Source organism: Nycticebus coucang, chromosome X (assembly GCF_027406575.1).
Source record: "Nycticebus coucang isolate mNycCou1 chromosome X, mNycCou1.pri, whole genome shotgun sequence".
NCBI lineage: Eukaryota > Metazoa > Chordata > Mammalia > Primates > Lorisidae > Nycticebus > Nycticebus coucang.
Window position 1 is genome coordinate 41,653,913 of NC_069804.1, and position 26,438 is coordinate 41,680,350.

Below are 26,438 nucleotides of genomic sequence, written 5' to 3' on the forward strand. Positions count from 1 at the left end.
CCTATCAAAATACCAACATCGTACTTTCAAGATTTGGAAAAAATGATTCTGCGTTTTGTATGGAACCGAAAAAACCCTATATAGCTAAGGCAGTTCTTAGTAACAAAAATAAAGCTGGGGGCATCAGCATACCAGATTTTAGTCTGTACTACAAAGCCATAGTGGTCAAGACAGCATGGTACTGGCACAAAAATAGAGACATAGACACTTGGAATCGAATTGAAAACCAAGAAATTAAACTAACATCTTACAACCACCTAATCTTTGATAAACCAAACGAACATACCTTGGGGGAAAGACTCCCTATTCAATAAATGGTGTTGGGAGAACTGGATGTCTACATGTAAAAGACTGAAACTGGACCCACACCTTTCCCCACTCACAAAAATTGATTCAAGATGGATAAAAGACTTAAATTTAAGGCATGAAACAATAAAAATCCTCCAAGAAAGCATAGGAAAACAACTGGAAGATATTGGCCTGGGGAAAGACTTCATGAAGAAGACTGCCATGGCAATTGCAACAACAACAAAAATAAACAAATGGGACTTCATTAAACTGAAAAGCTTCTGTACAGCTAAGGAGACAACTACCAAAGCAAAGAGACAACCTACACAATGGGAAAGGATATTTGCATATTTTCAATCAGACAAAAGCTTGATAACTAGGATCTATAGAGAACTCAAATTAATCCACATGAAAAAATCCAACAATCCCATATATCAATGGGCAAGAGACATGAATAGAACTTTCTCTAAAGATGACAGATGAATGGCTAACAAACACATGAAAAAATGTTCATCATCTCTATATATTAGAGAAATGCAAATCAAAACAACCCTGAGATACCATCTAACCCCAGTGAGAATGGCCCACATCACAAAATCTCAAAACTGCAGATGCTGGCGTGGATGTGGAGAGAAGGGAACACTTTTACACTGCTGGTGGGACTGCAAACTAGTACAACCTTTCTGGAAGGAACTATGGAGAAACCTCAAAGCACTCAAGCTAGACCTCCCATTTGATCCTGCAATCCCATTACTGGGCATCTACCCAGAAGGAAAAAAATCCTTTTATCATAAGGACACTTGTACTAGACTGTTGATTGCAGCTCAATTTACAATCGCCAAAATGTGGAAACAGCCTAAATGCCCACCAACCCAGGAATGGATTAACAAGCTGTGGTATATGTATACCATGGAATACTATTCAGCCATTAAAAAAATGGAGACTTTACACCCTTTGTATTAACCTGGATGGACGTGGAAGACATTATTCTTCGTAAAGCATCACAAGAATGGAGAAGCATGAATCCTATGTACTCAATTTTGATATGAGGACAATTAATGACAATTAAGGTTATGGGGGGGAGGAAAAGCAGAAAGAGGGATGGAGGGAGGGGGGTGGGGCCTTGGTGTGTGTCACACTTTATGGGGGCAAGACATGATTGCAAGAGGGACTTTAAAAAAAAAAAGAAAGAAAAGAGGGAGACTATATATTGTGGGAGAACTTGTAATTTCCACTATAGTGACTTTGCCATTGAGGGGAGGAATCAGCTTTTAATTCTAGTCTTTCTCACTCTAAATTCTGCCCTTTTTTCCCATCTATGTTATGTGGTATTTCTTATGTGTAGTCTGATTTCATAGAACTATAGAATTTTCCTCAATGGAAAGGACTTAAGGGATTCTCCTGTCATCCCTCCGTTGGATTCCTGAATTAGCTCTAAAACCTCAGGCACTAACAGCCATCGCCTCTCTCAAACAAGCTTGTAGGCCAGCCCATTGGGAAGCAGCACCAATCCTTAACAAAATCTTTCTGCGACTGAACCCAAACCAGTTTCACTGGCCCCTCTGACCATGGGTCCTCACCCTGTTCTTTAGTAAACTCTCGAAGCAGAAGGCATCTGGTTTTCTCTTCCCTTCTCTCAAAGCAGCCTTTTGGATATTTAGAGAGGACCTTTTTGTTCCCTCTGAGTCTTTCCTTCTCTTGGCTAAATGTTCCATATTTCACTAGCCAGTTCTCAGGTGTTGAATCTGTCATCATTCTGGCCTCCTTCTCCTGGACATCTTCCTGTTGGCAGATGCTTCCATTAAAGTATGGTTTCCACACTTAGGGCACACTAGAGAGGTGTGCCCGAAGACTAAGCTACAGGATACTCAATCTTCAACTGGCTCAGCAACGGACTCATGTAGGGTAAATGCAGGAACTCTTAGAGGTCTCTCTGCTCATACTCTAAAGTTTCTTCAAAATGCGTAATGGGAGTGGGGCCAGAAGAGAGGATCCTGGGATGCTCTTTTAAAGCTTCTTTAGTTTCTGGGATTCTAAGCCTTGCAGGAGAAGCACAGGCCCTGGGATGATTTCTGAATGCTTGTATCAGTTAGGATTGAATTTGGCTGCAGGTAAAAAAAACCCAACCAACAGTGGTGCAAGCAATAAAGATTTCATCTCTTGCAACAGGAAATCCAAGTTGGTGTGACAACTCAACTGTGTCATTAAGGACCCAGCCTCCTTCTATTTTCTTGATCTTCCATCCTTAACATGGGGCTTTTATCCTCTTGGCTGCAAGATAGCTGCTGAACTTCTAGGGCTTGCAGCTACATTTCAGGCAGGGAGGAAGGGGAGTGCAAAAGACAGAGGGTGTTTTAAAAGAGAAATGTTCTGTTTTCTCTGAAAGCCCCCAATGTGTGAGTTTTGGTTATAGATCATTGACCACAGCTGGGACACATGTTTTCTGCCCAGCTGCAAGGGAATCTGGGAAGAGAAGGATTTTAATTTTCCAGCTTCTATTGTAGAAGACAGGGGAAAAGAGGATGGTGAGTGGTTTGGAGGTGGCCGTTCCACTGTGTGCCATAATATTCTTTTTGCAAAATAAAGGAATTGGGCTCAACAGGCTCTTAACTTCTTTCCAGATGGGATTGATTAGGAATGAACTGGTGAAAGGCTACATAAACTAATGGAAAAAATGCTTGAAGGACTTTGTCATTGTAATACCTACAGTTTGAATCCTGGCTCCACTATAACAAGTTGTGTGACCTTGGATATGTCACTTAACATCTCTGAGCTCCACATGCTTTATGTATAAAATCGGGATAATAATATTCAGTTCTTGACAGCGCTGCAAAGATTGGGGTCAGATGTCAAGTTCCTAGCACAGAAATGGGTGTGTACTACCAACTCATCACAGTGGCAGCTGAGTCACGAAGCTGGCTAATGCCTCTCATCTTTCCACAGGGGCTAGGGTCCTGCTCAAACTTTATCCAGGGCTAGGAGCTGCCTCCTATCTCCCTCTTCCCAAATCACAGTCACTAACGGTGATCAGTAATGATCCAGATCATACTGGGACCCTGAAGGTAGAAAACTAATTGGACCTGGCAGAAATAACTTAGACCTCCCAGGCAGGTAGCTCAGCATGGATAGAGGCCACCTCAGTGGATTTTAAACATTCACCAAACCGTAGAGTGGAAATGCTGGCACTGCTTTAATCAGAGCCGGGCTGGCAGGTGCCGAGACCATGCAGTTCTGAACCTGAGGGGCTGCCACTAAGGTGGCACCAGAGATGGTACCCTGAATCTACCAGGAGCTGAGAAATGCCTCCCTGGTGCAAGGCTGGGGTGTTCTCTCTGGGGAGGTGGCCCCATGTGCAGCACTTTCAAGTTTCTTGAAATAGAGCCAGAAGGGTTCCTGCTGCCAGCGCTGAGGAGCAGGTCTTTCCTCCTCTCCTGCTGAAGGCTGTAATTCTCCTGCCACTATCAGGCTCCCCTTGCCAGGACTACTTAGCATTACTGGCTGATCTGGAGGAGGCTCCCGGCTTTTGATGACACCGCCTGATGACTCAGAGCTGAATGAGGCTTGGAAGTGCTAACTAAGTGGCTTGGCCAGGGCAAGCTGGGGCTGTCCTCTGCCTTCAGAGCACCTATGGTGTGGGCTCAGGTATGAGCTGAACTGTGCCCCCCACAACAATTCATTTGTTGAAGCCCTAACCCCCAGGTCCTCAAAATGAGACTGTTTTTGGAGACAGAGTTTTTAAGGAGGTAATTAAGTTAAAATGAGGTCTTTATGCTGGGCCCTGATCCCCTGTGACCGGTGTACTTGTAAGAAGAGGAGATTGGCCTGTAATTCTAGCACTATAGGAAGCCAAGATGGGTAGATTGCTTGAGCTCAGGAGTTCAAGATCAACCTGAGCAAGAGTGAGACCCTGTTTCTACTAAAAAATAGAAAAATTATAAGGGCCTGCGTTGTGGCAGGCCCTTATAGTCCCAGCTATTCGGGAGGCTGAGGCAGGAGGATTGCTTGAGCCCAAGAGTTTGAGGTTGCTGTGAGCTAAGCTAATACCACGGCTCTCTTACCTGGGTAGAGTGAGAAGCTGTCTCAAAAAAAAAAAAAAAAAAAAGAGGCGATTAGAAGACAGACATGCACAGAGGAAAGAACATGTGAAAACACAGGAAGAAAACAGCCACATGCAAGCCAAGGACAGAGGTCTGAGAAGAAACCCACCCTGTGACACTTTGGCCTAAAACTCCTAGCCTCCAGAACTGTGAGCAGACAAATTTCTGTTGTTTAAGCCACCCGTGTGTGGTGTGTTGTGAAGGCAGCCCTGGCAGAGTAAAGTGGGGTTTTACAACTTCGTTCTATGCTTTCATCCTGAAAAAAGAAGAAAGTGAAAGAGATGAAAGGCAGGGGTTTGAGTGGATCGGCATTTCTGGGCTGTCTTCTCATGCCTGTAAACTGCCACATCCATGTTCTGTATTATGACCAGGAAATATTAATAGCCAAGAGGAAGCAATTGTGGCTAACAGCGGGGTGTGAAGACTAAACATTTTAGGGGACTCTCTTTTTCAAAATGAATACAAAATTGCAAATACAAAACCTACTATGAAAGTGAATATTTAAATGTGAAAAGAAATAGCAATTATAATTTTTTTTTTTGAGACAGAGACTTATTCTGTCACCCTGGGTAGAGTGCCATGGCATCATAGCTTACAGCAACCTCAAATTCTTGGGCTTAGGTGATTCTCCTACCTCAGCCTCTGGACTAGCTGAGACTACAGGCTCCCGCCACTATGCCCAGCTAGTTTTTACAGTCTGGGTCTCACTTTTGGTCAAGCTGGTCTCCAACTCCTGAGCTCAGGAGATCCCCCTGCCTGGGCCTCCCAGAGTGCCAGGATTAAAGGCCTGAGCCACCGTGCCTGGTCAACAATTACAAAATTTAAAAGCTCACAAAGATCTCAGACTTTACAAAATCCAGAAAAATATATCATTTTTTACTAATTAACTGAACACTGTTATGATTCCTTTTTTCTACTTTTTCTGGGTTGTTTCATTTTGATTGTCTTTTCATACAATAACAATTTTTTTTTATTGTTGGGGATTCATTGAGGGTACAATAAGCCAGGTTACACTGATTGCAATTGTTAGGTAAAGTCCCTCTTGCAATCGTGTCTTGCCCCCATAAAGTGTGACACACACCAAGGCCCCACCCCCTCCCTCCGTCCCTCTTTCTGACAATAACGATTTTTAAACATTGTTTTCTTTTCTTTTTTTTTTTTTTTTTTTGCAGTTTTTGGCTGGGGCTGGGTTGGACCCGCCACCTCCGGCATATGGAGCTGGTGCCCTACTCCTTTGAGCCACAGGCGGTGCCCTTAAACATTGTTTTCTATAGAGGCAATAGAAAGATCATTCAGTCCTTCCTCCAGTGTGCTTCATCTCCCTTTTATAAAATTATTGATAGTGTTGTAAAGTTTCATTCTGATTCACTAGTTGTCATTGGTAATTAGTTTCCATTGTGATGTATTATAAGAGTGACATTTTGAATTGTCTATAGAGCTCCTTCTTCAAGTTTGTTTTGGCTACTAGCAAGATCCATCTACCTTCCTATCCTATTTGAATTTCGATATAATCAGTAATTCTAAATACAGAGGTGCCAAAAAAAGTACATACATTTTAAGAAAGTAAAAAAACTATATTAAAATTGTAATACTCAGTATATGCTGATAATGTTTGTAATCTTGTATATTGTATCCTGTACCTTTTGTAATTGCAAAAGTCAAATGTAACTTGAGTATTACAATTTTAATACAGTTTTTTGCCTTTCTTAAAATGTGTATACATTTTTTTGGCATCCTGTGTGTGTGCGTATAAATCATATGAAATTTAGGTGCGTATAATGTGTGCATATTTGAATAATGAAATAGAATTACTCTTAAGCTACACACAGTGATAGTTGATGAACCTGTGTAGTTTTGTCACTAGAGCACTTGTTTTTCAGGCTGCATCAGTAGCAATTTTTTGTGCACTTTTGTTTCTGGATCCACCAGACTCCATCAGGACAAGATGTATCAGATATGCTAAGATTCAGTCTGAAACACTGGGATGCATAAAACTTACCACTTTTCAAACAGATGCCACTTGTGTTTGTAGGCCTGTTACAATTTTGTGCCCTACAAACACACAAATTCCAATAAATCCTATTTAGTGCAATTCCCATCAGAAAAGAAATAAAACTACATGGTGCATTATTAATTGCATACACTGCATTATTGAGTATATTCCTGACAGAAGCAAATTTCCATTTTGACTGCGAAGATTTTCCACAGACTAGCTCCTGGCTCCATAGATTTCAAGCTTTGTTTCTCCCGTTACCTACATACTTTCAGAGGCTGGGAGCCATAGGACACTATGGCAGATTGTTTTTTCCAAAGTGGTCCCAACCAGGTCTTCACCCCATGTGCTCTTGTGATGGAATATTGACATTCCTCTCATTGAGAGGTAAGGCCTGTCTTCTTTCCTCTTATCTGAGTAGGTCTGTAACTGTAACAGAAGTGACACTACGTGATTGCCAAGGTAGGTCATAAAAGGTTGTATAGCTTCTGTCCTGCCCTCTCAGGACACTCACCCTTAGAACACGACCACCATGGCCAGATCACACGGAGATGCCACAGCCAGCATCAACCACTAGAAACATGTGTGTGGAGCCTCCTGAGAATTCCAGCCTCCAGCCTTCAAATCACTCTAGCTGATGCCATGTGAAGCCGTGACCAGCTGGTCTGCCAAGCCCTGCTCACTGCAAATTTGTGAGCAGAACAAATGATTCTTATTGTTTAAGCCACTGAGTTCTAGAATAACTTGCTATGTCACAACAGATATGCAGGACAGACACATTTGAATTGTGAATCAACCTCTGGCATGCACCTTCGAGTCGAGTCACAATACTGGGCAAGTCAGCCCAGAGGGCAGTAGGAGTATTCCTGAAGGCTGTTTCTGACCACGACGTGTGATGGTTTACACCAACTTCACACGGAAGTGGCTGCAAGCTCCTAAACAAAAACTAATTGTATTCTCACTTCAGTCTCCCCTTAGCCAAATCCCAAATATGTCTGCAGCTACTTTTATGCCGTCTGACCTAATGGGAGGTATGATGGGGGAGTCAAACTAGAACAGATGGTAGTCTATAGAAAATATCTAAGCACCCTACTACCCTTCAGCCAAGCTTGGAAGGGACCATGGTAAGTGAGGGGCCTGAAGCTGAAGCTTTACTAAGTTCACAGTAAATCCACTTTTGTAGACAGTATTTGCAGAATGTATATAAGTGCTGGTCCCAGCTAAGTTCTTTACATGAATGGTCATATTTGAGCTTAAATTATGACCCTCTAGGTGGATACTATTCTTATCCCTATTTTACAGATGAGGAAACACAACCCCAATATAACTCGAATATGTTCAGCATGTACTTACTGAGCACTTGATTTTATTTTTCATTTTTATTTATTTTTTATTAAATCATAACTGTGTATGTTGATGAGCACTTGATTTTAACACTCGGAACTGTTTGTGTATTATCTTAATTGTATCCAATGTGTCTCCCAACATGTCCATTATGGGTCTTATAAAAACCCTCCAGGCACAATTCTTATGTCCATTTTATAGAGCAGCAAACTGAGGCAAAGGCATTTAGCTGAGGCTGAGGTGAATACCAAGAAATAGGAGATTCATTCCTCACCCTTGGGAGCCTGGGTTCTTCAAAAGGACTAAGAATTGCTTTTAAGATGGAGAAAGTGACCAAAGATACCAGGGATGTTAGTGTCATACAAAGGAGGAGTCTTGGAGCACTGTGGGTAATGGGGAAAGAGGCCTTAAAGTAGAGTCTAAAATGTGGTCTCTCAGTTGTTTGAAATTTGCATTCCACCCTAACACTTCATCTACTAAGGATGTATTTCCTTTTCTGGTGGATTAATGTGGCCTCTTTGGGCGAAGTCATGAATCATTAACAAAAGTTTACCAAAGGTTTTGGGTACAGGCAATCCCCAGGTTATGAATGAGATAGGTTCTGTAGGTTTATTCTTAAGTTGAATTTGTACGTAAGTTGGAACAAGTACATTTACCTGTTACCTGTAATAGCCTCTGTTTGTAAGTGTGAGTTGTACGTAAGTTGGATGTTTGTAACTCAGGGACTGCCTGTATAAGACTCTGAGCTAGATTCTAGTCTTGCCCTCAAAGAGCTTCAGGTCTTGCCAAGGAAACAAGAAAGTAGCAACAATGTTACCAACTACTCCAATTCTTGCAGAATCAGTCACCCAGCTAGGCACTTGCCATCTCACACATTATACTGTTCAAGCCTCAAAGCAATCTTGGAGAGATGAGAATTATTGTTCCCTTTTTTAACAACACAGAGAGCTGAGTGGCTCTGAGTTGCCCATGTCCACAGCTATTAGGTAGCAGGACAGGAATTTGAAGCAAAGACTTGCTGTGTCTTTGCCCACATACTTTCCACTCTAATTCATACTATAGAGTCATAATCTAGAAAGGGTCCAGAAAACAAGATGACAGGCTCACAGTGAGGAGCTGTCAAGGGACAAAAACTGATCTGTCTAAAAGCAGATTTTATTTATTTTTTAATTAATTTATTTAGAGACAGAGTCTCATTCTGTCATCCTGGGTAGAGTGCCATGGCTTCATAGCTCACCGCAACCTCAAACTCCTGGGTTTAAGCAATCCTCTTGCCTCACCCACCTGAGTAGCTGGGACAACAGGTGCCTGCCACAGCGCCCAGCTAGTTTTTTCTATTTTTGGTAGAGGCGGGGTCTCACACTTGCTCAGGCTGGTCTCAAACTCCTGAGCTCAGACAATCCACTGGCCTTGGCCTCCCAGAGTGCTAGGATTACAGGCGTGAGCCACTGTACCTGGCCTAGAAACAGATTTTTAGAAGCAGTTTGTCTTCAAAACATCTTTTTTCATACTGCCTGATAAGTATCTTGATACACTGTTGCCGTAGCTGCAATTAAATGGGTGATATTCAAGAGAACTATCTTGAAACATTTATTTCCAATCCAAAACGTAGCTCTATATTGTGTTTGCCATAAACCTACTTATTCTTGTTTACCAAATGACTATAATTGCAAAGTAGAGCTTGCTTTGACATCTGATGGCAGGACAATTGAATGCTACCACCCTTCTGTGGACATTCCATATGAACACACAAAACCTATCCCTCTGCCAGATCCTGTGCAAAATAATGAAGAAACACATGATCAAGTGCTGAAAACCAGATTAGCTGAAAGAAAGTGAAAACCTTGAGCAAGGCCCCATGATAGAACAACTTAGCAAAGTGTTCTTTACCACTAAGCACCGTTGGTATCCTCATGGTCAGTATCATACTCATTGTAAGAAACTGAATCCTGCAAAGGACAGATGATACTGAGGTTATTCATGGAATTAGAGAGAAATGTGCTTCATTTGCCATTTGAGAAAATGCAATCTGATATATTCGTTAACATATTATATAGTAAAATAGTAATAATAAAATTTCTTTTCGTATTAAAAAAAAGAAAGAAAGAAAAGAAAGGGTCCAAAGAGGTGTCCTAGGAAGCCAAAGTGGAAAGAGCAGGAAAGTATCTGTTGAAAGTCAGAGTCAGTTCCACAGAGAAGGTAGAGCCTCAAACATAGAACATGGGGCTGATTTATACTGGCAGAGAGTTGCAGGAAGGACATTTCAGGGAGGGAGTAGCATGAACAAAAGCAGAGATTGACAGGACTTTGGGGTAGTACATGGGAGGGGGCTTAAGCAGAGGGTGTGTTGTGACCATGGGAGATTATTTATTCCTATGTATTTGATAGATTTTTAAATGCTATTGTCAAATGATGTATTTTTTTATTTTCCATTTTTTTGTTGCTAACATATAGAAATGCAATGGTTTTTGTATATATACCATGTATCCCATGACCTTCCTAAATTCATTTATCAGTTCTGGTAGTTAATAGATTTCCTTGAATTTTCTATAGACACAATTATATCAGCAGAGGACAAATACAGTTTTCCTTCTTCCTTTCCAATTGTTATACTTTTTGTTTCTTTTTCTTACTTTATTACACTGGCTAGGAACACCAAAACCTTGCTGAAGAGAAGTGATAAGAATGGGTATCTTTGATTTATTCCCAATCTTATAGGGAAAGCAATCAGTCTTTTATGATTAAGTGTAATATTAATCTTAGGTTTTCTGTAGATGCCCTTTACCAAATTAAGAAAGTTGCCTTCTATTTCTAGTTTGCTGGGAGGCTCTATCCTGAGCTACTCAAGTATTCTTAAAATTTGTAGCCTATTCTCAGTTGTGCCATGGGGAATTAAGAAGGGTGGTAACTTATTCGTTCATGGATGATTATTGATGTGGGTCAGTGCTCTCATTTGGGAGATTGGGGAGGCAGATAGCAGTAGTCATCAACAGATTATGGCCATGTCCAGCCAAATGGAGACCTCCCAGCATCAACAGCAAACAGAGAGAGCTGCATGATGACTAGACAGAAAGGGGATAGTAGAGAGACCACAGGGACTGGTTCCAGGGCACCAGAGAGGCAGCACTGTGTTAAAATGTAGAAACAATTGGGGGTGGGAAATAGGGGCTCTTCTTCCAGTAAGACTAATGGTGGCTTGCCCTGATCACTGGTTAAAAAGGAAATACAATTACTATTAGAATTTAACTGGAGAGAGGGAGTAGTAGCTCATTCTACTTTGGGGTATGACAAAAGTTTTTTTAAAAATAATTACATTTTGGGCGGCGCCTGTGGCTCAGTCAGTAAGGCGCCGGCCCCATATACCGAGGGTGGCGGGTTCAAGCCCAGCCCCGGCCAAACTGCAACCAAAAAATAGCCGGGCGTTGTGGCGGGCGCCTGTGGTCCCAGCTGCTCGGGAGGCTGAGGCAGGAGAATCGCTTAAGCCCAGGAGTTGGAGGTTGCTGTGAGCTGTGTGAGGCCACGGCACTCTACAGAGGGCCATAAAGTGAGACTCTGTCTCTACAAAAAAAAAATAATTACATTTTAAAACATAGAAGAAAGTTGAAAGAATACTATAAGGAAACATCTGATCACCCTTCCCACCTGCTATGATTTGAGGATTTGTCCCCTCCCAAACTCATGTTAAAATTGTTATTGTGACAGTATTAAGAGGTGGGACTTTAAGAGGTAATTAGGCCATAAGGACTCACCCTCATGGTTGGGATTGATGCCATTATAAAAGGGCAAGTTTGGGCCCCCTTTTGCTTTCTTTTTGTTCTTCCATTCTTCTGCCATGTGAGGAACAACATTCCTGCCCTCTGGAGGATGCAACATTGAAGATGCCATTTTAGAAGCAGAGACTGGGCCCTCACCAGACACCAAACCTGCCAGTGCCTTGATCTTGGACTTCCCAGTCTCCACAACCATGAGAAATAAATTTCTATTGTTTATAAATTACTTAGTCTGTGGTATTCTGTTATAGCAGCACAAAATGAACAAATACACCATTCCATATTCAACAACTGCTAATATTTTGCCACATTTACTCTATATTAGGTTGAATCAGATGAATTTGCCTTTTTTGTTTGTCAAAAGTAGTTGAATATTAGAAATCATATGTGGGTTAACCTAATATATAAATGCCTCATGTTCTTGCCAAATCACTTGAAAGGTGAATCTGTCACTACATTTTACCCCTAAATACTTCCTCATGCATCTGCTAAGAATAGGAACGTTTTCTTACAAAACCACAATACCATTATCACATCAAGAAAATTAACATTATTTCATATACAGAATGTGATAGCCTCACTCTTGGTATTTACACATTTGTGGATTCCTCTTCCACAATGAATAAGGCTGAATAACCTAGGATATCGAGGAAGTAATGGAATGTTGAATTCTGAGGCTAGGACATAAAAGACTTGTGGCTTCTTCCTTGCTCCCTGGGATCTCTCATTCTGGGAGAATCCAGCTGTCATATTGGAGGGAGCACTTGGGTAGCCTACAGAGAGGTCCACATGGCAAGGAACTGAGGCCTTCTGCCAACAGTCAGACCAACTTGCCAGCCATGTGAGTGAGCCATCTGGAATCCAATCCTCTAGCCCCAGTCAAGCTTTCAGATGGCCACAGACCCAACCAACATCTTAACTGCAACCTATGAGAGACCCTGAGCCAGAACCACCCAGTCAAGCTGCTCTGGGTTCCTGACCCACAGAAACTGGGTGACATAATAAATATTTGTTGTTGTTTTCAGCCACTAAGTATTGGAGTAACTTATTACTCAACAATAGATAGCAATTAAATAGCTGATACATCATCGAATATCTAACCCACATTCAAATTTCCCCAAGTATCTTGGAGGTTCCAGGTTTGTTTGTTTATTTTTATGGGCATGTGAGAATCAAGGTTCACATACTGCACTTGGTCAATGCGTCTCTACAGTCTTAGTGTCTGAATGGAGAGTACTTGTATGAGTGAAGGAAGAGTAGGACTGACCCACAGGTGTTGGGAACAAAAAGATGAGACTTAGGGGGGTGATTTGTCCCAAAGAATGGTAGGACATAAGGTTGAAAGGATTGGGAATGCTTATCAGGTATTTACCATATACAGTGAGTGCTACCAGCATCTTCCCCATTTACAGGTGAGATATCTGATGTACTGTGGGATTAAATAACTCAGCCCAGGTCATACAGTGCTAAGTGGTAGAGCTGGGATTTGAACCCCAGCTGTTTGGCTCCAGAGCCTGTACTTTTAACCACTACACCATTCTATCCAAAGTATATTTGTACTAGAATGTTTATTGCAGCCCTATTCATAATTGCTAAGTCATGGAAAAAACCCAAATGCCCATCGATCCACGAATGGATTAATAAATTGTGGTATATGTACACCATGGAATACTATGCAGCCTTGAAAAAAGGATGGAGACTTTACCTCTTTCATGTTTACATGGATGGAGCTGGAACATATTCTTCTCAGTAAAGTATCTCGAGAATGGAAGAAAAAGTATCCAATGTACTCACCCCTACTATGAAACTAATTTAGGACCTTCGCATGAAAGCTATAACCCAGTTACAACCTAAGAATAGGGGGAAGGGGGAAAGGGTGGGGAAGGAGGGGGAAGGTGGGTAGAGAGAGGGGCATTGAAAGGATCACACCTGTGGTGCATCTTACAAGGGTATATGTGAGGCTTGGTAAATGTGGAGTGTAAATGTCTTAGCAAAGTAACTAAGAAAATGCCAGGAGGGCTATGTCAACTAATGTGATGAAAATGTATCAAATGGTCTATGAACCAAGTGTATGGTGCCCCATGATCATATTGATGTACACAGCTATGATTTAATAAAAAAAAAAACAAAGTATAGAAACTTTTGCTGCAGCTTTTTGAAAGAGATCTAGAAAGGTTCAGAGATGAGATTTAAAAGGGATTGAAAACCACAAAACCTATTAGAACCACTAAAAGAAATTCAACTTTACAACATGGAGGAAAATGGGTGGAGGGGGCAGGGAGGGTAGTTAACCATTTCAACACGTATCTAAAACATGTTGAATGTTGACTGGTTTCTCCTTATCTTGGTAAGGGACGCAAATCTGTCAGAGGAAACGTCGCTCAGCCTCAGCTAGAGAGTCTGTTCATGATGAGGAGCAAAAGCCAGATGGCTCTGGAGCAGGAAGGCTGTCTGGGTAGCAGAAGGCTGAACTCTATGACTTCTTAAGGTTCTGTTGGACCCAAGGATTTCCTGGGCTTTTGTGCCCACTTGTGACTTCTTTTTTTTTTTTTTTTTTTTGTAGAGACAGAGTCTCACTTTATGGCCCTCGGTAGAGTGCCGTGGCATCACACAGCTCACAGCGACCTCCAACTCCTGGGCTTAAGCGATTCTCTTGCCTCAGCCTCCCGAGTAGCTGGGACTACAGGCGCCCGCCACAACGCCCGGCTATTTTTTTGTTGCAGTTTGGCCGGGGCCGGGTTTGAACCCGTCACCCTCGGTATATGGGGCCGGTGCCTCACCGACTGAGCCACAGGCGCCACCCCCACTTGTGACTTCTTGTTCCTCTATCCTCTAGCCAGCACTGAAGGTACCCCACTCACTCATATGACCTTCAGCACTCATCTCTATACTCTGAAAGCTGTGCTGAACTTTCTGCCGTGAAAGTGCTGTTCTGTATCTGTGCTGTACACTATGGTAGCCGCTAGCCACATGTGGGTATTAAGCACTTGAGATGTGCCCAGTGCAACTGAGGAGCTGAATTTTAAATTTAATTTTAATTAATTTAAATTTAAATAACAACATGGGCTAAGGGCTACCTATTGGACAACACAGAACTTTGAAGGTTGTTTATTGTGGACACTTGCCACTCTTTCTGGCCCCAGGAGCACCCGTGCCCCTGGACTTGTGCAACTTTCAAAACAAAATGAGGCTGTTCACTTGGTTGAGATAACTCTGAGGCAGTCTTGGAATTCCTTCAATGGGAACAAGCCCCAGTTGCCCAAGTGGTAAATGACTTGGTAATAATGACTTTGTATTGGTGTCAGTCCCTTCTCTCTTTCTCTTCACTCCAAATAAACTAGTTGCTCTTGAATCTGTCCCAGGGTCTGCTTCTAGAAAACCCAAACTAAGACATGACTACCCTTAGCTAAGCTCAAATCAAAGAAACAAATGTCCAAGACACTTGTATTTCTGCTTCCATACAGAGGGGAAAATTATCCAATCTGTCCTTCCTTTGTTTATATTTTCCTCTGAATAGAATTAATACGCAATTCTGCCTTGATGGTGACAACTACTGGGTACAACTCCATTTGCCCTGAGGATCCCAGGCTGGAAAGAAAACCAGGATTTGCCTGGACCCAGCGGAGTCTCTCTGCCTATCTCTGTCAGGAGGGCTCAATTCTGCAAGTGTGGGTGGGGCCTCAGTTTTCTGGTTGGGTGTTTATCTTCAAGGTCAAAGTCAAGCTTAGTGAGGCGGCAAGATCTCTGCAGAGGGTAAGAATAAAGCTGCCTGTGTCGAGTCAGTCTGTGGTGAAGGGTGGTTGGATTAGGTTTGCATTTTATTTTTAAACCTTTTCCCTCAATGTGACCCATATCGAGGGGTGACTTGGCTATGAGGTGAACATGTTTAAAAACTTTCAAATCAAAAAGGTTTTTTCTGTCCCAGTATCTCCTTCCCTGCCCCGCCTGACCCCATCGTTTCCCCTTACTGACTGCCTATATTTACAGGGTAACAATGGGCAGTGGATTCCTTGTAGCCCTCTGACACATGGCCATGCCTAGTCCTGCCTGTCCCAGGAAACTTGAGATAGGGATCCTAAAATAGGTCTTGTCCCTTCTTTATATTATATACAGATATGCGCCTTGAATGAAAGAATGCCTTGGACTTAAATGGTTATTGTGCTTTATTGTACCTCTAGTGAAGAGACTTTTTCATAAAACGTTGTTGTGACAGACTATTACCCCTTGCTTTCTTGCAGTTTATTTCTGCTAGACAGTTCAGCCAATGGGCTGGAATTAATAAAAATGGTGTTTTTCTTAAAGGATCAGGGCAGTCTGTTTGACAGGATCAAGTGACCTTGGAGAGGTTTTCTCTGCTGCTTCACCCAGAGCGTGTGCAGTTGTGGTTCTGGGGGGTCCAGTAATTACCTGGGGGTGGAGGTCAAGAGTGAGCATCTTTCTCCAGCAGAAGGGCCCCATCCCTCTGGCTGACGAGCTGACCGACCCACCAGCCAGAGAACACGCTGGCTGAACGCGGAAAATTTGGAGCTGGTGTAATTGCTTATGTAGTTTTAATTGCTCATTCATCATGCTAACAGGCCCAGAGTGCTGATCGTTTGCAACGTGCTTAGTAATTAAAAGACCAGGGGTGATGTAGGGTAATGGGGGGTGGTGGGGTGAAATGAGGTGACTCAAAGCCAAACTGCATAGCACAAGAGGAAAATGGGGGATGAGGCTTGTCTCCTTTCTGACACCGAAAGAAGGCTTTTCCACACCAGCATTTCACAATTATTGGTTTTAACCGGGAATAATATTGCTCTCAGCTCCCTGGGAAGAGAACCAGTCCCTCGACAGCCGTTTTCAGTTCACAAAGCACTTCCACCCACATCGTTCCGTTTACTTCCAGACGACCTTGAGAGATTGGCATGATTTGGGCCCACAGTTATCAGGTAAAGAAAAAGACGCTCCATGGAATGATTTGCCTGAGATGACTCAGCAGCTGGCCACTAGTGGAGCTGACACCCACACTCCCCTCTTCATTCCAAATGTCTGGCTCTCTCTTCCGTAGGGACAGCCAAACATGGGCTTTTCTCTTGGTTCCATCAATATTGCCATTCTAATTGGATTCTAGAATGAATATTTAATTGTCTGGAAGAATGTATAATTTTAAAAAGCTGGTTCCTAGGCCTCATGGCAGGTATCTTGGTTTGGATTCCTTCTCTAGAAGCAGATCCTGAGCCAAGGATTTGAGTGCAAAATGGTTTATTTTGGAAGGTAAAGGAAATACTGAAAGGGTTGGGTGGTGCCTGTGGCTCAAGGAGTAGGGCGCCGGCCCCATATACCTGAGGTGGTGGGTTCAAACCCAGCCCTGGCCAAAATAAAAAAAAAAAAAACTGCAAAAAAAAAAAAGGGTTGGGGGAAAATGAGACAGGGAAGGAAAAGCAGGAAATAAAGGGTATGCTATCAAGTAGGTGACCTCTAGGCAACTGGAGCTTCGTCCCCTCGGGAGCTCTGGGAGCACCTCATGGTTATCTCACCTGTGGAGTGAGGGAGCTTTGGGATTTATGCTCCACGAGGTGGGGCTGTTAATTCTCTATCACTGTTACCCTCAGCCTACCCGACAGGGCAGAGCAGGCTCCAGTCCCAAGAGAAAATCCTCAGGCAAAAAGATGAAGATCCTGGCATTTGTAGGTTTGTCTGATGTGCTCTACTCTGGAAGGCCAGGGATCTAGAGGGAATGGGGGCAGTGTTTCTACAGCAGGTTTCTGCCATACCACCACAGGGGAAGCTTCCGAGCACCCCTGTCCCCAACCAATTGTGATGTACATCTGCCTTCACTGACAGCTCGGCTGCTTCTAGTTGAAATCGTGTTCCCCTAGGGGAGTTATTTATGGATTTATTTTTCTTCTCAGTTTCTTTTTCTCCTCCACTGAAGGGGAAGATCCCTTGGCCCTAAAAGCCAAAAGAGACTTAGTGACCGTTACTGGGAAGAAGGCAGTGGCAGTGGGTGGGAAGTTCAGGACATCAGGAAATCTGTGGTGTGTGTGTGTCATTCATTCTACCCATGATTCAGAGAATATTGTCTTTGTTTCTAGTGAAAGATACAGACAGATGATGTTGACATGCACAATCCCCTGTAGAAAGTGAGCCCAGGACTATACCCAATGTCCGGCTTCATGACTGTAATTCCACAACTTCCTTTTCCATTCAATAAGGCACATAGGAATGCAAATGAGTGTGAACCATGTTACAACAGGGATAACCTTGAAAGCATTCGAGCTTATTTAGGCAAATATTTGAGATGTATGTATTTTATTGATAACAGATTTTGTGGGCAGCAACTCAGCTGATGGGGACATACTTAAGAGAACCACTATTCTATACTATCAAAAAGAAATGTGTCTGGTTTTTGTTTTGTTTTGCATCAACGACAACAAATTCACTGGAAATGGCTTATTTGCATGCATTGCTTAATTTCCATCTGTTGATCAATCAGCAAATATTGATTGTATATGTTGTTCAAGGTATCATGGGAATTTTATTGTAAATATAAACATGATCACTGCCTCACAGTTTAATTGGGGGTAAGATCTGTAGACATGAAAAGTTAACTTATAATGCTATAAGTATAAATATAAATGTTGAATGAGTAGCATACATTCTTTGGGTTAGGGGAGAAATCAAGGAAGACTTCTTGGAGAAAGGGTGATTTCAGCTGGGCCTTGAAGGATAGGTAGGAATTCAACAAAAGAGAAAAATGGGAGGCATTTCCGGCAAAAGCAGCACTGCCAAGGGGAAATGCCCTGGGCCTGTTTAGGGACTGTGAAGGGACTTCCAGGCTGCAGTGGGGTGCATGGACAGGACAGGCATTGCCCAAGGTGACCGTTGAGTCATTTCCATTCAAAGAACCACCCAGTCCTCAGTGTTAGAACTTGGTCACTTTCCACCCAGTGGAGACAGCTGCTCCCCAGCGTGTTTATCTGCTCTCAGCAATGCAGACAGGTTCTGTGGAGCTGGTGAAGTTCCCAGGGCCTCCCTCAGCCATGCCTCAGTGCTGCCAGGGAAGTCTGGCCTCCACTGCCCTTTCTGGAACCTGTAAGCCTCAAGCAACTGCAATTCTCTTGGCATCAGGGATATGCAGGAGGGAGGGTCAGGCTGGGATAACATGCTCCCTTACCCCACACCCCTCCTCAGGCCACGTGGAGGGGAGGATTGCCAGATGCAGCAAATGAAAATACAGTTATACAGTAGAACCTCCATGTTCACCTAATTTTCACAGACCGACATACACATGTCTGTATCAGAGTAGCAGGCTTAGTCACTTATGTTGACCACCTCCATATGTTGGTCAGTTTGTTACAGTTCCTTGGGTGGTCACCTTATGGAGATTCTACCATATTCGAATTTCAGAAAAACAATAATTAATTTGTTAGGATATGTATAGCCCATACAATATTTGGAACATACTTATACTAAAAAAATTCATTGTTTATCTACAATTCAAATATCTCTTGATATGATCTGGCACCCCATAAGGGAGGGCTTATGACACATGTGAGGCCAGTCAGAATACTCCATGCTCTGGGTCACAGTGGTCGGTTCTTGGCTGAATATGTGACCCAAAGTAACTCCATCTCCGCGACACAGGTTTTGACTTTGTTGGTGTTTCCAGGATTGAAAGCTCATAAGCTGTCAGGATGAGGAAGTCTGGCAATTATGGGAGTCTTTCCTGGGAGGCACCTGTCTCATGCAGAAAGAAATAGAGCTGAGAGAGAAAAAAAAGGAGTGCCTAAAGATATTACTTGATTCAGCTTCATCCCTTGAACTTCACGAATATGTGAGTCTTTTGAGTTGTAGCAGTTCGATTGGGAATCCTTCACTCACCGACTCAGAGTTCTGGCCAAATCTATGGGGCAACATCCCTTTGGGCCGACAGGAAGAAAACCTGACTCAATTCAGAGAGGGCTGCTCCTGAGATGCCCCCGTTTAATCACAATGCAAACAGAGGTTCTCTGGCCCACAGGGCAGCGAAACAGCTCAGCTGGCAACTCAGGTACTCCAGGACTCCTGGGTGTGACTCTGAGGTGCCACCTCTGTGATAGGATCATCACCTCTACCATGCCCGTGCCCCCTGCTGACAGCTGGCAGCTGAGCCCTTTGCTTCTCATCCCTTCACAGGGTCTTTTCTGTTCTTCATCTCCTGAGACCCAGCTCTTGTTTCTGAGTTTAGAGGACTTTCTTTGCCTTTTCAGTGAGCTTTTTCAGCCACATCTTTCTGTTCTTTCCCTTCCTTACCTTTGCCTTTAAGGATATAACCTATAGAATCCAGGGGTGTTCAACCTTTTGTCTTCTCTGTCACTCATTGGAAGAAGAATTGTCTTGGGCCACACCTTAAATACAAAAACACTAACAAAAGCTGATGGATAAAAAAAGGGTCTGTGCATGATTTTTACAATATCCAACAGCACAGATAAGCAAAACAGACATTAAAAAATCCACATTTGGGGCTGGGTGAAGTGGCTCACACCTGTAATCCTACTCCTCTGGGAGGCCAAGGTGGGTGGATTGCTTGAGCTCATGAGTTCGAGACCAGCCTGAGCAAGAGCAAGACCCCATCTCTAAAAATAGCTGAGTGTGGTGGCAGGTGCCTATAGTCCCAGCTACTTGGGAGGCTGAGGCAAGTGAATCACTTGAGCCCAAGATTTTGAGGTTGCTGTGAGCTGTGATGCCACGGCACATGAGACTGTTTTAAAAAAAATCCCTCGGGCTGCAGGTTGGACACCCATGCCAGACTCTCTAAACCACAGAGGGTCTGTTGATTCATCCTGTACATCACTAAACTGGGCTAGAAATATTAGAGCTGAAGGAACATTAGGACTGATCCAGTGCAACCCCCACTCCCACCCCTAGCTCATGGAGGAAACTGAGGTTCAGAGTGATTCCATCATAAATTACAGGCAGGTCAAAGAATAAGAGGGAAACTACATGTTTTGGGGGAAAGGTCCTTGGGTTTGCCTTCAGAAAGCCTGTATGGTCATTTGGGCTTTGCCACACTTAACCTCTTCACATCCATTTCTCCAGCTCGAGAATGAGCTTAAATACTGGCCCCATCCACCTCACCGTGACTTTGTGCGGCTGACAGAATTACAAAACACCAAATGAATGTGCTGGACAAAGGCCACACAGTATTAGTGCTGCCTGTGTCACTGTTATTATTTAACAAGGCTAATCCACCAGTGAAGGAAATGAGCACACATCACAAAATTAATTATAGATGTTTTTTTAAATGACTGTTTATATTGAAAGGAAGGCCTCACATTTGCCGCACAATTTCAGGATAAGTCGTGTTTTGGAAAATATTAATATTCAGAGCTGTGTTGATTAGCTTCACTCCTGTTGCTAAGCAACAAGGTCCTTTGTAGCCTCTGCAGTGTTGGTTTTTTTTTCTGGGGGTGGGGGTGGGAAGGGGGTTGGAGGATTAGGGGAGGAAACTACTTTACAGTAAATTATTCCGCTGGTTCAGCCAATTCCAAAGTTGCCTCAACAACAACAACAAAAAAATCTACTCCTTTAAGAACCTATGTGATTATAGTTGTGGGATGAAGAAAACCAAACCTTAGCCCAGAGCTCACCACTCACCCATGACTTGAGTTTCAGGTTTGGCAAGACTTGTGTTTACTAGACCAGGACTGAACCACACGTGGCCCAGAGCTTGCCCACCACACTGACGTTCATCATGGTTCAGTGAAGGCAGCCTTCCAGCACAGAGATTAGGGAGGGGAGCGTGAAGGCTGTGAGGGGAGGTTGCGATGAATCAAATGATCCAATCTCATTAATGCTTCTTTGGCCTTTAGTCCAATTCTACCACTTGAATAGGGGCAATGGTGGAGTAAGCCAAATAGCATATCTAGACCAAAATGAAGACTCATGAATAGTTGAAATTCATTGAAATCCCAGAGCAGGTGACCCCACCAACACACACAATTGCCCTTATAGACACTTACTGTGCTTTGCAGGGTTAGCTCATCGACTTCTGCCACTAACACGAGGAAGGATGTGGTCCTAATCTACCTTGGGGACTGAGGCTCAGGGAGAAACATACCCAATGTCACCCTAGACCAGTGTTTCTCAACCTTCTTAATGCCTCCTAATGCCGTGACCCTTTAATACAGTTCCTCATGTTGTGGTGACCCCGAACCATAAAATTCTTTTCATTGCTACTTCATAACTAATTTTGCTACTGTTATGAATTGTAATGTAAATATCTGATATGCAGGATGTATTTTCAAAGGGGTCGCGACCCACAGGTTGAGAACCGTTGCCCTAGACAGTACAGGCAGAACAAGGATTTAAGCTCAAGTCTTTCTGTCTCTGAGTGCCAGAGTGAGTCTCTAATTTCATCACACACAGCTTTATTTGTGGTACTCTTCCTGTCACTATTGCTGTGTAACAAACCACCAAACTTAGTGGCATAAAACCACACCCATTTATTATAGTCAAGGATCTGTGGGCCAGGAATTCTGTAAGGGCTCAGCTGGGTGGTTCTTTTGCTCCTTATGGCATCTACTGAGACCACCTAGTGCTGGGAGTCTGTGTCTGGAGGGTCCAAGATGACTCCACTCACACGTCTGGTGCCTTGGCAGGGATGAGCTGTCACCTGAAGCATCTGCATGTGGCCTCCCCAGCACAGCAATCTTGGGGTAGTTGGAGTTCTTATGTGACAACTAGCTTCCCCCATAGCTACTGTCCCAAGAGAACCAGACAGAAGCTGCATATCCTTTTCTGACCCAGCCTCAGAGTCACGTGGTATCAAGTGTGCCATAGTCTATGGGTTGAAGCAGTCATGAGCCCACTCAGATCCAAGGGTGGGAACATGGACCCCAATTCTTGATAGAAGAACTATCAAAGAATTTGGGGGCTATGTTTTAAAATGGCCAAAAGTACCAACTTCCTCATACTAGTGAGAAATGGGTAGTAAAAGTTGAGATCCTTTGAAAATGTGGAAATGTATGAGCAGTAGAAGTTTTGATATTTAATACTGTGAACCTCACTTGTTTTGATGAATTTAGGGGATTGCCAGTTTAATAAAAGGTAGGCTTAACTACAAGCTTTTGTTTGTTTTGAGTTTTATATTCAGATGTTGTCATCCGCTGAGGAGACTATCTTGCTAACCAGCTAAGGACTCATTTGTAATTAGTGGTCCCATTTGCATACTTTTAAAAACCTTCATTCCACAGTAATCGTATTTACAATATTGGTTTGGTTAGAAAAGCCTTTCACACTGCAGAAATCATATGAGATGATATATGTGAAAGAAAGATAGTTTGGATTTTTTTTTCTTTCAAATAGTCTCACTTGGTCGCCCTGGGTAGAGTGCTTGTGGTGTCTGCCTAACTCGGAGCAACCTCAAACTCTTGGACTCAAGTGATCCTTCTGCCTCAGCCTCCCAGAGTAGCTGGGACTATGGGAATGCACCACCACATCTGGCTAATTTTTCTTTTTTTTGTACAGACAGGGTCTCACTCTTGCTCAGGCTGATCTGGAACTCCTGAGCTCAAGCAATCCTCCTACCTCAATCTCCCAAAGTGCTAGGATTACGGGTGTGAGCCACCGAGCCTGGCTGATATTTTGTATATTCTAATGAGCTCTGCAAAAAGGGGAGATAATGACTCTAATCAACTTCAGTTCTGGTCAAGTTTCCAATTGAAGTGATATTATGCCTAAGGATTTTATTTTAACATGTTAATAAAAATGGGCTAGGGAGTGGTGCAAACTGGAAATCAAAGAGTATTTTGAAGATGAATTTTCAGAGTCAAGGAACTCACACTGAACTTCATCTGGCCTCAGAAAAGTTCGGAAGGGTCACCAACTAGCAAATATCAGTGCCTCCTTTTCATTAGAAAGAGGAAATAAGGGTGAAGACTTGGCTTCTGTCTTCCTGAGAGTCAAAGGCAAGGGCTGGCCTAGACCCCCCAGGCCCTGCTCTAGTCCTGCAGGAACTAGAGACAGAAAACAGACACAGGAAGGTGTGGGCCCCAAGTGCAGAACAAGGTCAGGTACCGAGGCCTGATACGCCTCTGTCTCCACTCTAAAACCCACCTCAAAACTTAATGGCTTAAATGAGTCTTTGTTCATCATGATTCTATGGGTGGATCGGGCAGTTCTGCTCCACTGGTATTATCTGGGGTCACTCATGCAGCTGCAGTAAGCTGGGAGCTTGGCTGGGACCAGGACATCCAGATATGGCCTTTCTCACATACCCGGCACCTCAGTCACTGGGACCAAAATGGCTAGGAACTGGCTGGGTCTTGCTTTCTCTCCCTTCATAGTCTCCTGTCCCCAAGGGCCACTCTCCCCTCACATAGTCTCACTCCACAGTACACAGGAACGAGACCTCTTTCTATGGCAGCTGACTGCCAAGAAAACAGGCACAAGCTGCCAGGCCTCTTAAGCTGAGGCCTGGAATTGGCACAGGGTCACTTCCATTACATTCCATTTATCAGAGCAAGTCACAAGGCTAGTGCAGAGTCAGGGGAAGGGAACAAAGTCTCTACCTCTTGATTGGAATTATTGGCAGCCATATTTGGCGACTTGACACCAACCACATTTTCTAAGCCTAAGATAAAAGGACTATACTGTCAGTCACTCCTTAATAGGGAAAATCTCAGTTTGACCATTTTGTCATCCAAGACCACCACAATAATAATAGTAACTATCACTTATATGACAATATGTATTAGGAAGCGCTATTAGTATCCCCATTTTAGAGATAGGAAAACTGAGGCACAGAGAAGGTAAGCAACTTGCTCAAGTTTACACAGCTGGCTAAGTGGCAGAACTGAGGTTCATTCCAGGCAGATGGTTCCAGACTCCGGGTTCTCACTCGTTATGCTATTTTACCTCTTGTTCCTTGGTATTGTGTGTCAGACCCTCTGTTGGAATTGTTTAAAATACTGAGATGCACAAGATCACCCATGGCACAGACTGTTTCCCAGTATACTGCCTCTTTTAACACAGTAGTAATCAGACCCCAATTTGAACCTGGGCTCATGGCCGCCTAGAAGAAAGACTACATTCCCAGCCTCTTTTACAGGTAAGTATGGGCATGTCATTAAATTCAGGTTATTGCATTGTAAGTGGAAGTGTCATGTGACTGCTGCCAGACCCAACTGATATTTGACCATTGTCTTGTTTAGTTTTCATCTCTTCCTGCCTTAAATATGGATGCGATGACTGGAACTCTAGCCACCATCATGGACCACGAGGACAAGAGCTTCACCTTCATCAAACTTAGGAATGTAGAATGAATAGTAGGCTGGAAGGAGCCTGGGTTCTGAGTTCTTAGAATAGCAGACATTCCCACACTGAACTGCCTACCTCTGGACTTGCAGACATGAGAAAGTAACCTCTATCACTTTTAAGTCACTGTGATTTTGAGTCTCTGTGGCTCTTAGCCAAACCTGATTCTAACTGATACAGCCCCTATCCCTAGGGGACTCACAGTTTACTGAAAGACACAAAGAAGTACATAATTATGATCAAAGCAGAATGAAATAAGGGCCTAATCACAGTGTTTCGCACTTTACAAACCTAAACTGAGGACACGTGGGCCTATAGGGGTCACTTCCAATGATAAGAAATAATCTGAAAGATTTTGTTTTGTGTTGAAATGCTGGACTTTATAGGACATTTAGGTCTACGGAGACAATGTGATAGTTTTTGAATTTAAGGCTTGCCCAGAAAATGGAGGACAAACAATAGCTATGTACCAATGCCAGAGTGAAAAGGAATACACCATGTGAGGCCTGAGGAAGGAGCAAGGACTTATAATAAGAAAATCCTAATTGGATTCATGGAAAAAGAGGCAAAAATTTTAAATTGACTTTAATTGGGGATGGCATTCTAGCAGAGAGACGATCAAGAGCAAAGGCCAGGCAGTGTGGAAATGTATGGGGAGCTTGTAAACAGGTCCATGTGGCTGAGCAGGAGAGGAAAAGGCAGGCCTCACGCAGCTGTGTGGGCCTGGGACATTTGGCGTATGACACATATGGGGGATCTTGGTAGGCACTCTGCTACAAGGGTATCTTTGGCCTCATATAGCTTTTAGCATTTTGAATTCATTTTTGTACATGGTATGAGATAGGGGTCAGACTTTATTCTTTGGCTTATAGATATTCGGTTTTCTTTGTCCACTTTGTGCCTGCTACCTGGATTAAATGTTGAGGTCACTGTGCGACAAGCAAGATCCACATCTTTCAAGTGAACAAAATGTGGAGCAGGAGCAAGCCCAGGCCACACTCTCCATGGCGTTGTTCACTTATTTTGACGTGGGCAGTTTCATTTTAAATATTGATGATCTCACTCAGTGCATTCTGAGAAAGGTCCTGTTGAGAGCTGTGCAAAAGAAAGGAGCTCTTGGAAGCCCAAGCCTCTCTTTAAGTAAGTGCCTCTCCCCAGAAGTCTTTTCTTTTGGCTTGGTGAGATTTAACAGGTTTGTGGATTAGCAGAATAAGAATCAGTACAGTCCTGCTGAGATGATGGCCAATTGCCCAGAGCCTCATTCCACAAAACCTTTTATAATAATCTGATGTGGGAATAGGGCAAGGGACATAATTATGAGGTTCTTAATAAAACCTTTTTTCCAAGACTGAGTTTGTAAAATATTTTTGAATAACGACAATAATGCCTTAAGACCTTGAAGGAGTTGGTGTGCCAGACCTGTTGAATACTAGCTCTCCAAATTTCTGCCTTCAAGGGAAATTTAAAGGACAAACAACCAGGATAAAGAGTCAGTAAAGGAAAGCAAAGACTGTGCCTTGAAATGTTGGTGTAGATATCCCAGGAAATGCTCATTTCCACAGCAGCTCTTTTCAGAGGCAACTGACCATTCACATAAGGACACATTCATTCATTCACTGCACATTTTCTTTTATTGAAGTGAAATTCACATGAAATTCACATGACATA

The 26,438-nt window shown here is 43.1% G+C and overlaps 1 pseudogene; it reads left to right on the plus strand.

Annotated features, from left to right (window-relative positions):
- Positions 1-9,255: 9,255 nt before the first annotated feature.
- On the plus strand, positions 9,256-9,688 carry LOC128576774 (39S ribosomal protein L42, mitochondrial-like; annotated as a pseudogene).
- The last annotated feature ends 16,750 nt before the right edge of the window (positions 9,689-26,438 follow it).